Here is an 11,820-nt window from a genome sequence, read left to right on the forward strand (position 1 = left end):
GCAGCACTAACAAACTGCATTTAGTCCAATAAAAAGACACAATATGATTAGGGCGACAAATAAAAGGCAGTTGCTCCATGCATGACACAAGAGAACCCTCTACTGGAGCAAAAAGCTTACAGCACCTGGTATTCCCAGGCGGTCTCCCATCCAAGTACTAACCAGGCCCGACCCTGCTTAGCTTCCGAGATCGGGCGTATTCAGGCTGGTATGGCCGTAAGCGAAGGGCCAAATCTTGCTACACTATATAAAGTCAATGTGTCTCTCACTCATAGGGAGACAGAGAAATGTCCACGTTGTGACACACACTGAAAAAGCTCAAACCTTGCTTACATTTCCAGGCCCTATATTTGAGTCTTGTGGGGGGAGGGGGTGGAAAAGGGCATGCCCTATGTTGACACTTATGACAACTTCATGGACTAGGGCCCTATAAAATACGGCGCGCCCACACGGAATCACGGAATCCAGACATTAAACCAAAATTCAACAATATTCAAACATGCACTGAACCACGGAGGAAATCAACTAAATACCTTCAACTTGTTAGAAAATGCATTCATTTGCCCAAGTGAATCATAGGACAAGAACAAAATGCATCAGCGATTCGTTTTTCCATGCAACTTTCAGAAACGACACAGGACTGCCCAATTTCTGTGCGCATTCGTGCGGAGTGCGCGCGCATGTCTACACTTTGCGTGGCCGTTTGCGATGAGGCTAATGATAACCTTCTTCTAAAGGCTTCCCCCAAAACCTTCTCAAATAAATTTTAACTGCAAAGTAGCCTATGCCAGCCTGGCAGAATTATATCATGATTATTTATATCATTATATAATTATATCATGATTATTTGCATCAATCCATTTGTTGTGCAAACTCCGCAATCACATGAGCGTTACACAAACACCACTTAACCAAGCAAAGGTGGCAGCACACTTGCGTTTAACACCCCCAAATCGGGTTTAAACATTGTCGTGGACATATAACATCCAATCGTGTTATATTTCTATTACAAAGGTGTACTTTTGAAAGCGAAAACCTGCAGAAACAGGGACAAACGGTCAACGGGCAAATGTAAAGGGGGAATTTGGGGGTGGAGATCAGGCAAAACTTTGAAGGGATTTTACAGGGCCCTAATGGACTTCACACATTGACAGTCTCCTAGACTAAAAACATATGCTGAATGTACTGCCTACATTTTGAGGGAAACGCACTGTCCATGATTTGATTTGATTTGATCAGGGCAGCACTAACAAACTGCATTTAGTCCAATAAAAAGACACAATATGATTAGGGCGACAAATAAAAGGCAGTTGCTCCATGCATGACACAAGAGAACCCTCTACTGGAGCAAAAAGCTTACAGCACCTGGTATTCCCAGGCGGTCTCCCATCCAAGTACTAACCAGGCCCGACCCTGCTTAGCTTCCGAGATCGGACGAGATCGGGCGTATTCAGGCTGGTATGGCCGTAAGCGAAGGGCCAAATCTTGCTACACTATATAAAGTCAATGTGTCTCTCACTCATAGGGAGACAGAGAAATGTCCACGTTGTGACACACACTGAAAAAGCTCAAACCTTGCTTACATTTCCAGGCCCTATATTTGAGTCTTGTGGGGGGAGGGGGTGGAAAAGGGCATGCCCTATGTTGACACTTATGACAACTTCATGGACTAGGGCCCTATAAAATACGGCGCGCCCACACGGAATCACGGAATCCAGACATTAAACCAAAATTCAACAATATTCAAACATGCACTGAACCACGGAGGAAATCAACTAAATACCTTCAACTTGTTAGAAAATGCATTCATTTGCCCAAGTGAATCATAGGACAAGAACAAAATGCATCAGCGATTCGTTTTTCCATGCAACTTTCAGAAACGACACAGGACTGCCCAATTTCTGTGCGCATTCGTGCGGAGTGCGCGCGCATGTCTACACTTTGCGTGGCCGTTTGCGATGAGGCTAATGATAACCTTCTTCTAAAGGCTTCCCCCAAAACCTTCTCAAATAAATGTTAACTGCAAAGTAGCCTATGCCAGCCTGGCAGAATTATATCATGATTATTTATATCATTATATAATTATATCATGATTATTTGCATCAATCCATTTGTTGTGCAAACTCCGCAATCACATGAGCGTTACACAAACACCACTTAACCAAGCAAAGGTGGCAGCACACTTGCGTTTAACACCCCCAAATCGGGTTTAAACATTGTCGTGGACATATAACATCCAATCGTGTTATATTTCTATTACAAAGGTGTACTTTTGAAAGCGAAAACCTGCAGAAACAGGGACAAACGGTCAACGGGCAAATGTAAAGGGGGAATTTGGGGGTGGAGATCAGGCAAAACTTTGAAGGGATTTTACAGGGCCCTAATGGACTTCACACATTGACAGTCTCCTAGACTAAAAACATATGCTGAATGTACTGCCTACATTTTGAGGGAAACGCACTGTCCATGATTTGATTTGATTTGATCAGGGCAGCACTAACAAACTGCATTTAGTCCAATAAAAAGACACAATATGATTAGGGCGACAAATAAAAGGCAGTTGCTCCATGCATGACACAAGAGAACCCTCTACTGGAGCAAAAAGCTTACAGCACCTGGTATTCCCAGGCGGTCTCCCATCCAAGTACTAACCAGGCCCGACCCTGCTTAGCTTCCGAGATCGGGCGTATTCAGGCTGGTATGGCCGTAAGCGAAGGGCCAAATCTTGCTACACTATATAAAGTCAATGTGTCTCTCACTCATAGGGAGACAGAGAAATGTCCACGTTGTGACACACACTGAAAAAGCTCAAACCTTGCTTACATTTCCAGGCCCTATATTTGAGTCTTGTGGGGGGAGGGGGTGGAAAAGGGCATGCCCTATGTTGACACTTATGACAACTTCATGGACTAGGGCCCTATAAAATACGGCGCGCCCACACGGAATCACGGAATCCAGACATTAAACCAAAATTCAACAATATTCAAACATGCACTGAACCACGGAGGAAATCAACTAAATACCTTCAACTTGTTAGAAAATGCATTCATTTGCCCAAGTGAATCATAGGACAAGAACAAAATGCATCAGCGATTCGTTTTTCCATGCAACTTTCAGAAACGACACAGGACTGCCCAATTTCTGTGCGCATTCGTGCGGAGTGCGCGCGCATGTCTACACTTTGCGTGGCCGTTTGCGATGAGGCTAATGATAACCTTCTTCTAAAGGCTTCCCCCAAAACCTTCTCAAATAAATGTTAACTGCAAAGTAGCCTATGCCAGCCTGGCAGAATTATATCATGATTATTTATATCATTATATAATTATATCATGATTATTTGCATCAATCCATTTGTTGTGCAAACTCCGCAATCACATGAGCGTTACACAAACACCACTTAACCAAGCAAAGGTGGCAGCACACTTGCGTTTAACACCCCCAAATCGGGTTTAAACATTGTCGTGGACATATAACATCCAATCGTGTTATATTTCTATTACAAAGGTGTACTTTTGAAAGCGAAAACCTGCAGAAACAGGGACAAACAGTCAACGGGCAAATGTAAAGGGGGAATTTGGGGGTGGAGATCAGGCAAAACTTTGAAGGGATTTTACAGGGCCCTAATGGACTTCACACATTGACAGTCTCCTAGACTAAAAACATATGCTGAATGTACTGCCTACATTTTGAGGGAAACGCACTGTCCATGATTTGATTTGATTTGATCAGGGCAGCACTAACAAACTGCATTTAGTCCAATAAAAAGACACAATATGATTAGGGCGACAAATAAAAGGCAGTTGCTCCATGCATGACACAAGAGAACCCTCTACTGGAGCAAAAAGCTTACAGCACCTGGTATTCCCAGGCGGTCTCCCATCCAAGTACTAACCAGGCCCGACCCTGCTTAGCTTCCGAGATCGGGCGTATTCAGGCTGGTATGGCCGTAAGCGAAGGGCCAAATCTTGCTACACTATATAAAGTCAATGTGTCTCTCACTCATAGGGAGAGAGAAATGTCCACGTTGTGACACACACTGAAAAAGCTCAAACCTTGCTTACATTTCCAGGCCCTATATTTGAGTCTTGTGGGGGGAGGGGGTGGAAAAGGGCATGCCCTATGTTGACACTTATGACAACTTCATGGACTAGGGCCCTATAAAATACGGCGCGCCCACACGGAATCATGGAATCCAGACATTAAACCAAAATTCAACAATATTCAAACATGCACTGAACCACGGAGGAAATCAACTAAATACCTTCAACTTGTTAGAAAATGCATTCATTTGCCCAAGTGAATCATAGGACAAGAACAAAATGCATCAGCGATTCGTTTTTCCATGCAACTTTCAGAAACGACACAGGACTGCCCAATTTCTGTGCGCATTCGTGCGGAGTGCGCGCGCATGTCTACACTTTGCGTGGCCGTTTGCGATGAGGCTAATGATAACCTTCTTCTAAAGGCTTCCCCCAAAACCTTCTCAAATAAATGTTAACTGCAAAGTAGCCTATGCCAGCCTGGCAGAATTATATCATGATTATTTATATCATTATATAATTATATCATTATATCATGATTATTTGCATCAATCCATTTGTTGTGCAAACTCCGCAATCACATGAGCGTTACACAAACACCACTTAACCAAGCAAAGGTGGCAGCACACTTGCGTTTAACACCCCCAAATCGGGTTTAAACATTGTCGTGGACATATAACATCCAATCGTGTTATATTTCTATTACAAAGGTGTACTTTTGAAAGCGAAAACCTGCAGAAACAGGGACAAACGGTCAACGGGCAAATGTAAAGGGGGAATTTGGGGGTGGAGATCAGGCAAAACTTTGAAGGGATTTTACAGGGCCCTAATGGACTTCACACATTGACAGTCTCCTAGACTAAAAACATATGCTGAATGTACTGCCTACATTTTGAGGGAAACGCACTGTCCATGATTTGATTTGATTTGATCAGGGCAGCACTAACAAACTGCATTTAGTCCAATAAAAAGACACAATATGATTAGGGCGACAAATAAAAGGCAGTTGCTCCATGCATGACACAAGAGAACCCTCTACTGGAGCAAAAAGCTTACAGCACCTGGTATTCCCAGGCGGTCTCCCATCCAAGTACTAACCAGGCCCGACCCTGCTTAGCTTCCGAGATCGGACGAGATCGGGCGTATTCAGGCTGGTATGGCCATAAGCGAAGGGCCAAATCTTGCTACACTATATAAAGTCAATGTGTCTCTCACTCATAGGGAGACAGAGAAATGTCCACGTTGTGACACACACTGAAAAAGCTCAAACCTTGCTTACATTTCCAGGCCCTATATTTGAGTCTTGTGGGGGGAGGGGGTGGAAAAGGGCATGCCCTATGTTGACACTTATGACAACTTCATGGACTAGGGCCCTATAAAATACGGCGCGCCCACACGGAATCACGGAATCCAGACATTAAACCAAAATTCAACAATATTCAAACATGCACTGAACCACGGAGGAAATCAACTAAATACCTTCAACTTGTTAGAAAATGCATTCATTTGCCCAAGTGAATCATAGGACAAGAACAAAATGCATCAGCGATTCGTTTTTCCATGCAACTTTCAGAAACGACACAGGACTGCCCAATTTCTGTGCGCATTCGTGCGGAGTGCGCGCGCATGTCTACACTTTGCGTGGCCGTTTGCGATGAGGCTAATGATAACCTTCTTCTAAAGGCTTCCCCCAAAACCTTCTCAAATAAATGTTAACTGCAAAGTAGCCTATGCCAGCCTGGCAGAATTATATCATGATTATTTATATCATTATATAATTATATCATGATTATTTGCATCAATCCATTTGTTGTGCAAACTCCGCAATCACATGAGCGTTACACAAACACCACTTAACCAAGCAAAGGTGGCAGCACACTTGCGTTTAACACCCCCAAATCGGGTTTAAACATTGTCGTGGACATATAACATCCAATCGTGTTATATTTCTATTACAAAGGTGTACTTTTGAAAGCGAAAACCTGCAGAAACAGGGACAAACGGTCAACGGGCAAATGTAAAGGGGGAATTTGGGGGTGGAGATCAGGCAAAACTTTGAAGGGATTTTACAGGGCCCTAATGGACTTCACACATTGACAGTCTCCTAGACTAAAAACATATGCTGAATGTACTGCCTACATTTTGAGGGAAACGCACTGTCCATGATTTGATTTGATTTGATCAGGGCAGCACTAACAAACTGCATTTAGTCCAATAAAAAGACACAATATGATTAGGGCGACAAATAAAAGGCAGTTGCTCCATGCATGACACAAGAGAACCCTCTACTGGAGCAAAAAGCTTACAGCACCTGGTATTCCCAGGCGGTCTCCCATCCAAGTACTAACCAGGCCCGACCCTGCTTAGCTTCCGAGATCGGGCGTATTCAGGCTGGTATGGCCGTAAGCGAAGGGCCAAATCTTGCTACACTATATAAAGTCAATGTGTCTCTCACTCATAGGGAGACAGAGAAATGTCCACGTTGTGACACACACTGAAAAAGCTCAAACCTTGCTTACATTTCCAGGCCCTATATTTGAGTCTTGTGGGGGGAGGGGGTGGAAAAGGGCATGCCCTATGTTGACACTTATGACAACTTCATGGACTAGGGCCCTATAAAATACGGCGCGCCCACACGGAATCACGGAATCCAGACATTAAACCAAAATTCAACAATATTCAAACATGCACTGAACCACGGAGGAAATCAACTAAATACCTTCAACTTGTTAGAAAATGCATTCATTTGCCCAAGTGAATCATAGGACAAGAACAAAATGCATCAGCGATTCGTTTTTCCATGCAACTTTCAGAAACGACACAGGACTGCCCAATTTCTGTGCGCATTCGTGCGGAGTGCGCGCGCATGTCTACACTTTGCGTGGCCGTTTGCGATGAGGCTAATGATAACCTTCTTCTAAAGGCTTCCCCCAAAACCTTCTCAAATAAATGTTAACTGCAAAGTAGCCTATGCCAGCCTGGCAGAATTATATCATGATTATTTATATCATTATATAATTATATCATGATTATTTGCATCAATCCATTTGTTGTGCAAACTCCGCAATCACATGAGCGTTACACAAACACCACTTAACCAAGCAAAGGTGGCAGCACACTTGCGTTTAACACCCCCAAATCGGGTTTAAACATTGTCGTGGACATATAACATCCAATCGTGTTATATTTCTATTACAAAGGTGTACTTTTGAAAGCGAAAACCTGCAGAAACAGGGACAAACGGTCAACGGGCAAATGTAAAGGGGGAATTTGGGGGTGGAGATCAGGCAAAACTTTGAAGGGATTTTACAGGGCCCTAATGGACTTCACACATTGACAGTCTCCTAGACTAAAAACATATGCTGAATGTACTGCCTACATTTTGAGGGAAACGCACTGTCCATGATTTGATTTGATTTGATCAGGGCAGCACTAACAAACTGCATTTAGTCCAATAAAAAGACACAATATGATTAGGGCGACAAATAAAAGGCAGTTGCTCCATGCATGACACAAGAGAACCCTCTACTGGAGCAAAAAGCTTACAGCACCTGGTATTCCCAGGCGGTCTCCCATCCAAGTACTAACCAGGCCCGACCCTGCTTAGCTTCCGAGATCGGGCGTATTCAGGCTGGTATGGCCGTAAGCGAAGGGCCAAATCTTGCTACACTATATAAAGTCAATGTGTCTCTCACTCATAGGGAGACAGAGAAATGTCCACGTTGTGACACACACTGAAAAAGCTCAAACCTTGCTTACATTTCCAGGCCCTATTTTTGAGTCTTGTGGGGGGAGGGGGTGGAAAAGGGCATGCCCTATGTTGACACTTATGACAACTTCATGGACTAGGGCCCTATAAAATACGGCGCGCCCACACGGAATCACGGAATCCAGACATTAAACCAAAATTCAACAATATTCAAACATGTACTGAACCACGGAGGAAATCAACTAAATACCTTCAACTTGTTAGAAAATGCATTCATTTGCCCAAGTGAATCATAAGACATGAACAAAATGCATCAGCGATTCGTTTTTCCATGCAACTTTCAGAAACGGCACAGGACTGCCCAATTTCTGCGCGCATTCGTGCGGAGTGCGCGCGCATGTCTACACTTTGCGTGGCCGTTTGCGATGAGGCTAATGATAACCTTCTTCTAAAGGCTTCCCCCAAAACCTTCTCAAATAAATGTTAACTGCAAAGTAGCCTATGCCAGCCTGGCAGAATTATATCATGATTATTTATATCATTAAATAATTATATCATTATATCATGATTATTTGCATCAATCCATTTGTTGTGCAAACTCCGCAATCACATGAGCGTTACACAAACACCACTTAACCAAGCAAAGGTGGCAGCACACTTGCGTTTAACACCCCCAAATCGGGTTTAAACATTGTCGTGGACATATAACATCCAATCGTGTTATATTTCTATTACAAAGGTGTACTTTTGAAAGCGAAAACCTGCAGAAACAGGGACAAACGGTCAACGGGCAAATGTAAAGGGGGAATTTGGGGGTGGAGATCAGGCAAAACTTTGAAGGGATTTTACAGGGCCCTAATGGACTTCACACATTGACAGTCTCCTAGACTAAAAACATATGCTGAATGTACTGCCTACATTTTGAGGGAAACGCACTGTCCATGATTTGATTTGATTTGATCAGGGCAGCACTAACAAACTGCATTTAGTCCAATAAAAAGACACAATATGATTAGGGCGACAAATAAAAGGCAGTTGCTCCATGCATGACACAAGAGAACCCTCTACTGGAGCAAAAAGCTTATAGCACCTGGTATTCCCAGGCGGTCTCCCATCCAAGTACTAACCAGGCCCGACCCTGCTTAGCTTCCGAGATCGGACGAGATCGGGCGTATTCAGGCTGGTATGGCCGTAAGCGAAGGGCCAAACCTTGCTACACTATATAAAGTCAATGTGTCGCTCACTCATAGGGAGACAGAGAAATGTCCACGTTGTGACACACACTGAAAAAGCTCAAACCTTGCTTACATTTCCAGGCCCTATATTTGAGTCTTGTGGGGGGAGGGGTGGAAAAGGGCATGCCCTATGTTGACACTTATGACAACTTCATGGACTAGGGCCCTATAAAATACGGCGCGCCCACACGGAATCACGGAATCCAGACATTAAACCAAAATTCAACAATATTCAAACATGTACTGAACTACGGAGGAAATCAACTATATACCTTCGACTTGTTAGAAAATGCATTCATTTGCCCAAGTGAATCATAAGACATGAACAAAATGCAACGTTCAGAAACGGCACAGGACTGCCCAATTTCTGTGCGCATTCGTGCAGAGCGCGCGTGCATGTCTACACCTTGCGTCGCCGTTAGCGGACAAACGTTCAACGGGGAAATGTAAGTGGAGAATATGGGGAATTTGGGAGAAGGGGAAAACACCGAAGGGATTTTACAGGGCCCTAATGGACTACAGACATTGACAGTCTTCTTGATTAACAAGGAATGCTCAATGTACTGCCTACATTTTGAGGGAAATGCACTGTCCATGATTTGATTTGATCAGTGCAGGGAGGGGAGGGGAAGCGCATACAAACTGCATTTAGTCAAATAGAAATACATCATAAATAAAATGGCAGTTGTTCCATTACGAAATGGTTCAAGAGTCCACTATTGGAGCAAAAAGCGTACAACTGGTATTCTTCTGCTGGTTTCAGCTGTCAATTTTTTTATTTGGAAAAAAGTATAAGTGGGCCAGGTATAGTTAGAAGTAGCCATGTAACACATACAGATGATGTAGGTTCATTTTGCTTACATGTACAGTACATGTAGGCTATTTGCGTCTTTTTAAACTAGTGGGCAATATAAGTACTTGACTTCTAACAAATTCTAATGTTTCATAAGGCAGTCTATGTTCAACAATTGCCTGGTTATGTATTATAGTATCATATTATCAATTTTAGCAGTGACGTGCTCAAACAGGATAATGACACGTAAATAACATGAAAGTAGGCTATAAACATGAACATCCAAGTTTGAGGTCACTTAGCTCACATGATTATTCTCTTTTGACAACCTTAGGGGGTGCACTGTTCCTGGAGGTACTGCAATACCAGGTCGATGCGTGGAGTAGACGGGGCAAGCCCCTATTCCATCTCACCGCAGTGCTGTCAGGCCGTGGCCGCCGGGACCTTAGGTGTTGTGGTGGATCCTTTGCCTTGGGTCGAGACCCCCTTTCTTCCGTACCACCCCAGGGCATCCGTGGCAACCAAAGCCAATGCCTGTGGTGTGGTCTCTACCCGTTTTCCTACCAGCAGGTTGGGGGAGGACCACAGTGCGTCCTTCAGATGCCATATAGCACGTGCGTTAGGGGGCATTCTCTCAACCAGCTTCACCTGGAATGCTTTTCCAACAGTCTTAAAGGAGTTCCCACATATGCTGAGCACTTGTTGGCTGCTTTTCCTTCACTCTGCGGTCCGACTCATCCCAAACCATCTCAATTGGGTTGAGGTCGGGGGATTGTGGAGGCCAGGTCATCTGATGCCGCACTCCATCACTCTCCTTCTTGGTCAAATAGCCCTTACACAGCCTGGAGGTGTGTTGGGTCATTGTGCTTTTGTAAAACAAATGATAGTCCCACTAAGCGCAAACCAGATAGGATGACGTATTACTGCAGAATGCTGTGGTAGCCATCTATGGTCATTACAATTGATGAGATACGTTAATACATTTTTCGAATATTTTATAGATTTGAATATCATTTAATATTGCATGAAATGTACAAAAGTTCGCTGATCACGCAATATGCTAACTTTATAGACTATGAAATTTTCGTTATGTTCGTTGAGGTAGCGTGGCCGAGTGGTCTAAGGCGCTGGATTTAGGCTCCAGTCATTTCGATGGCGTGGGTTCGAATCCCACCGCTGCCAGAATTTTTTCATTTTGAGAAATCTATGCAAAACGTACATTATAGACTACTTGACATTGATGTCATTTCAACTGCAACCTTTTATGGTGTTGCTGTATGATTTGTGGATTATGCAATTGCTCCCTCATGTAGTGCATGTATCATAGTACAGTCTGGCATTTGAAAAAGGTTAACGCTTCTTGTCGTTTATTGTCATGAGTCTTTTTCTGGAGGCAGAACTGAGCGATGTCCCCTGATATAGGCAGTGGTGTAAAGTACTTAAGTAAAAATACTTTAAATACTACTTAAGTCGTTTTTTTGGGTATCTGTACTTTACTTTACTATTTATAGTCTTGCCTACTTTTACTTTACTACATTCCTAAAGAAAACAATGTACTTTTTACTCCATACATTTTCCCTGACACACAAAAGTACTTGTTACATTTTGACTGAAAAATGGACCAAATCACACACATCAAGAGAACTTCCCTGGTCATCTCTACTGCCTCTGATCTGACTCGCTAAACACAAATGCTTTGTTTGTAATTATGTCTGAGGTTAAAGTGTGCACCTTGCTATGCGTCAATAATTGTTTTAGTTTACTGCGGAGCCCCTAGTCCCACTGTACATGCCTTAGATACCTCCTTTGTCCCACCTCCCACACATGCGGTGACCTCACCCAGTATAACCAGAGTGTCCAGAGATGCAACCTCTCTTATCATCACTCAGTGCCTGGGCTTACCTCCACTGTACCCACACCCCACCATACCACTGTCTGCACATTATGCCCTGAATCTATTCTACCACACCCAGAAATCTACTCCTTTAATTCTCTGTCCCCAACACACTAGATGACCAGTTTTGCTATCCTTTAGCCGTACCC

General features: G+C 43.5%; 4 non-coding genes and 5 pseudogenes across 4 annotated transcripts; 1 reads left to right on the plus strand and 8 right to left on the minus strand.

The window, feature by feature from the left end:
• Positions 1–113: 113 nt before the first annotated feature.
• Positions 114–222, minus strand: LOC115171999 (uncharacterized; annotated as a pseudogene).
• Positions 223–1,353: 1,131 nt separating this feature from the next.
• Positions 1,354–1,472, minus strand: LOC115171998 (5S ribosomal RNA). The gene has a single exon (XR_003871344.1). It is a non-coding gene; the product is annotated as a 5S ribosomal RNA (ribosomal RNA).
• Positions 1,473–2,603: 1,131 nt separating this feature from the next.
• On the minus strand, positions 2,604–2,712 carry LOC115172000 (uncharacterized; annotated as a pseudogene).
• Positions 2,713–3,843: 1,131 nt separating this feature from the next.
• Positions 3,844–3,952, minus strand: LOC115172001 (uncharacterized; annotated as a pseudogene).
• Positions 3,953–5,089: 1,137 nt separating this feature from the next.
• Positions 5,090–5,208, minus strand: LOC115172006 (5S ribosomal RNA). Its single transcript, XR_003871346.1, has one exon. It is a non-coding gene; the product is annotated as a 5S ribosomal RNA (ribosomal RNA).
• A 1,131-nt stretch (positions 5,209–6,339) lies between these two features.
• LOC115172002 (uncharacterized) lies at positions 6,340–6,448 on the minus strand (annotated as a pseudogene).
• A 1,131-nt stretch (positions 6,449–7,579) lies between these two features.
• LOC115172003 (uncharacterized) lies at positions 7,580–7,688 on the minus strand (annotated as a pseudogene).
• A 1,139-nt stretch (positions 7,689–8,827) lies between these two features.
• Positions 8,828–8,946, minus strand: LOC115172017 (5S ribosomal RNA). The gene has a single exon (XR_003871357.1). It is a non-coding gene; the product is annotated as a 5S ribosomal RNA (ribosomal RNA).
• Positions 8,947–10,877: 1,931 nt separating this feature from the next.
• On the plus strand, positions 10,878–10,959 carry trnal-uag (transfer RNA leucine (anticodon UAG)). The gene has a single exon. It is a non-coding gene; the product is annotated as a tRNA-Leu (tRNA).
• The last annotated feature ends 861 nt before the right edge of the window (positions 10,960–11,820 follow it).

The sequence above is a fragment of the Salmo trutta genome, chromosome 32 (assembly GCF_901001165.1).
Source record: "Salmo trutta chromosome 32, fSalTru1.1, whole genome shotgun sequence".
In the NCBI taxonomy this organism is placed as follows: domain Eukaryota; kingdom Metazoa; phylum Chordata; class Actinopteri; order Salmoniformes; family Salmonidae; genus Salmo; species Salmo trutta.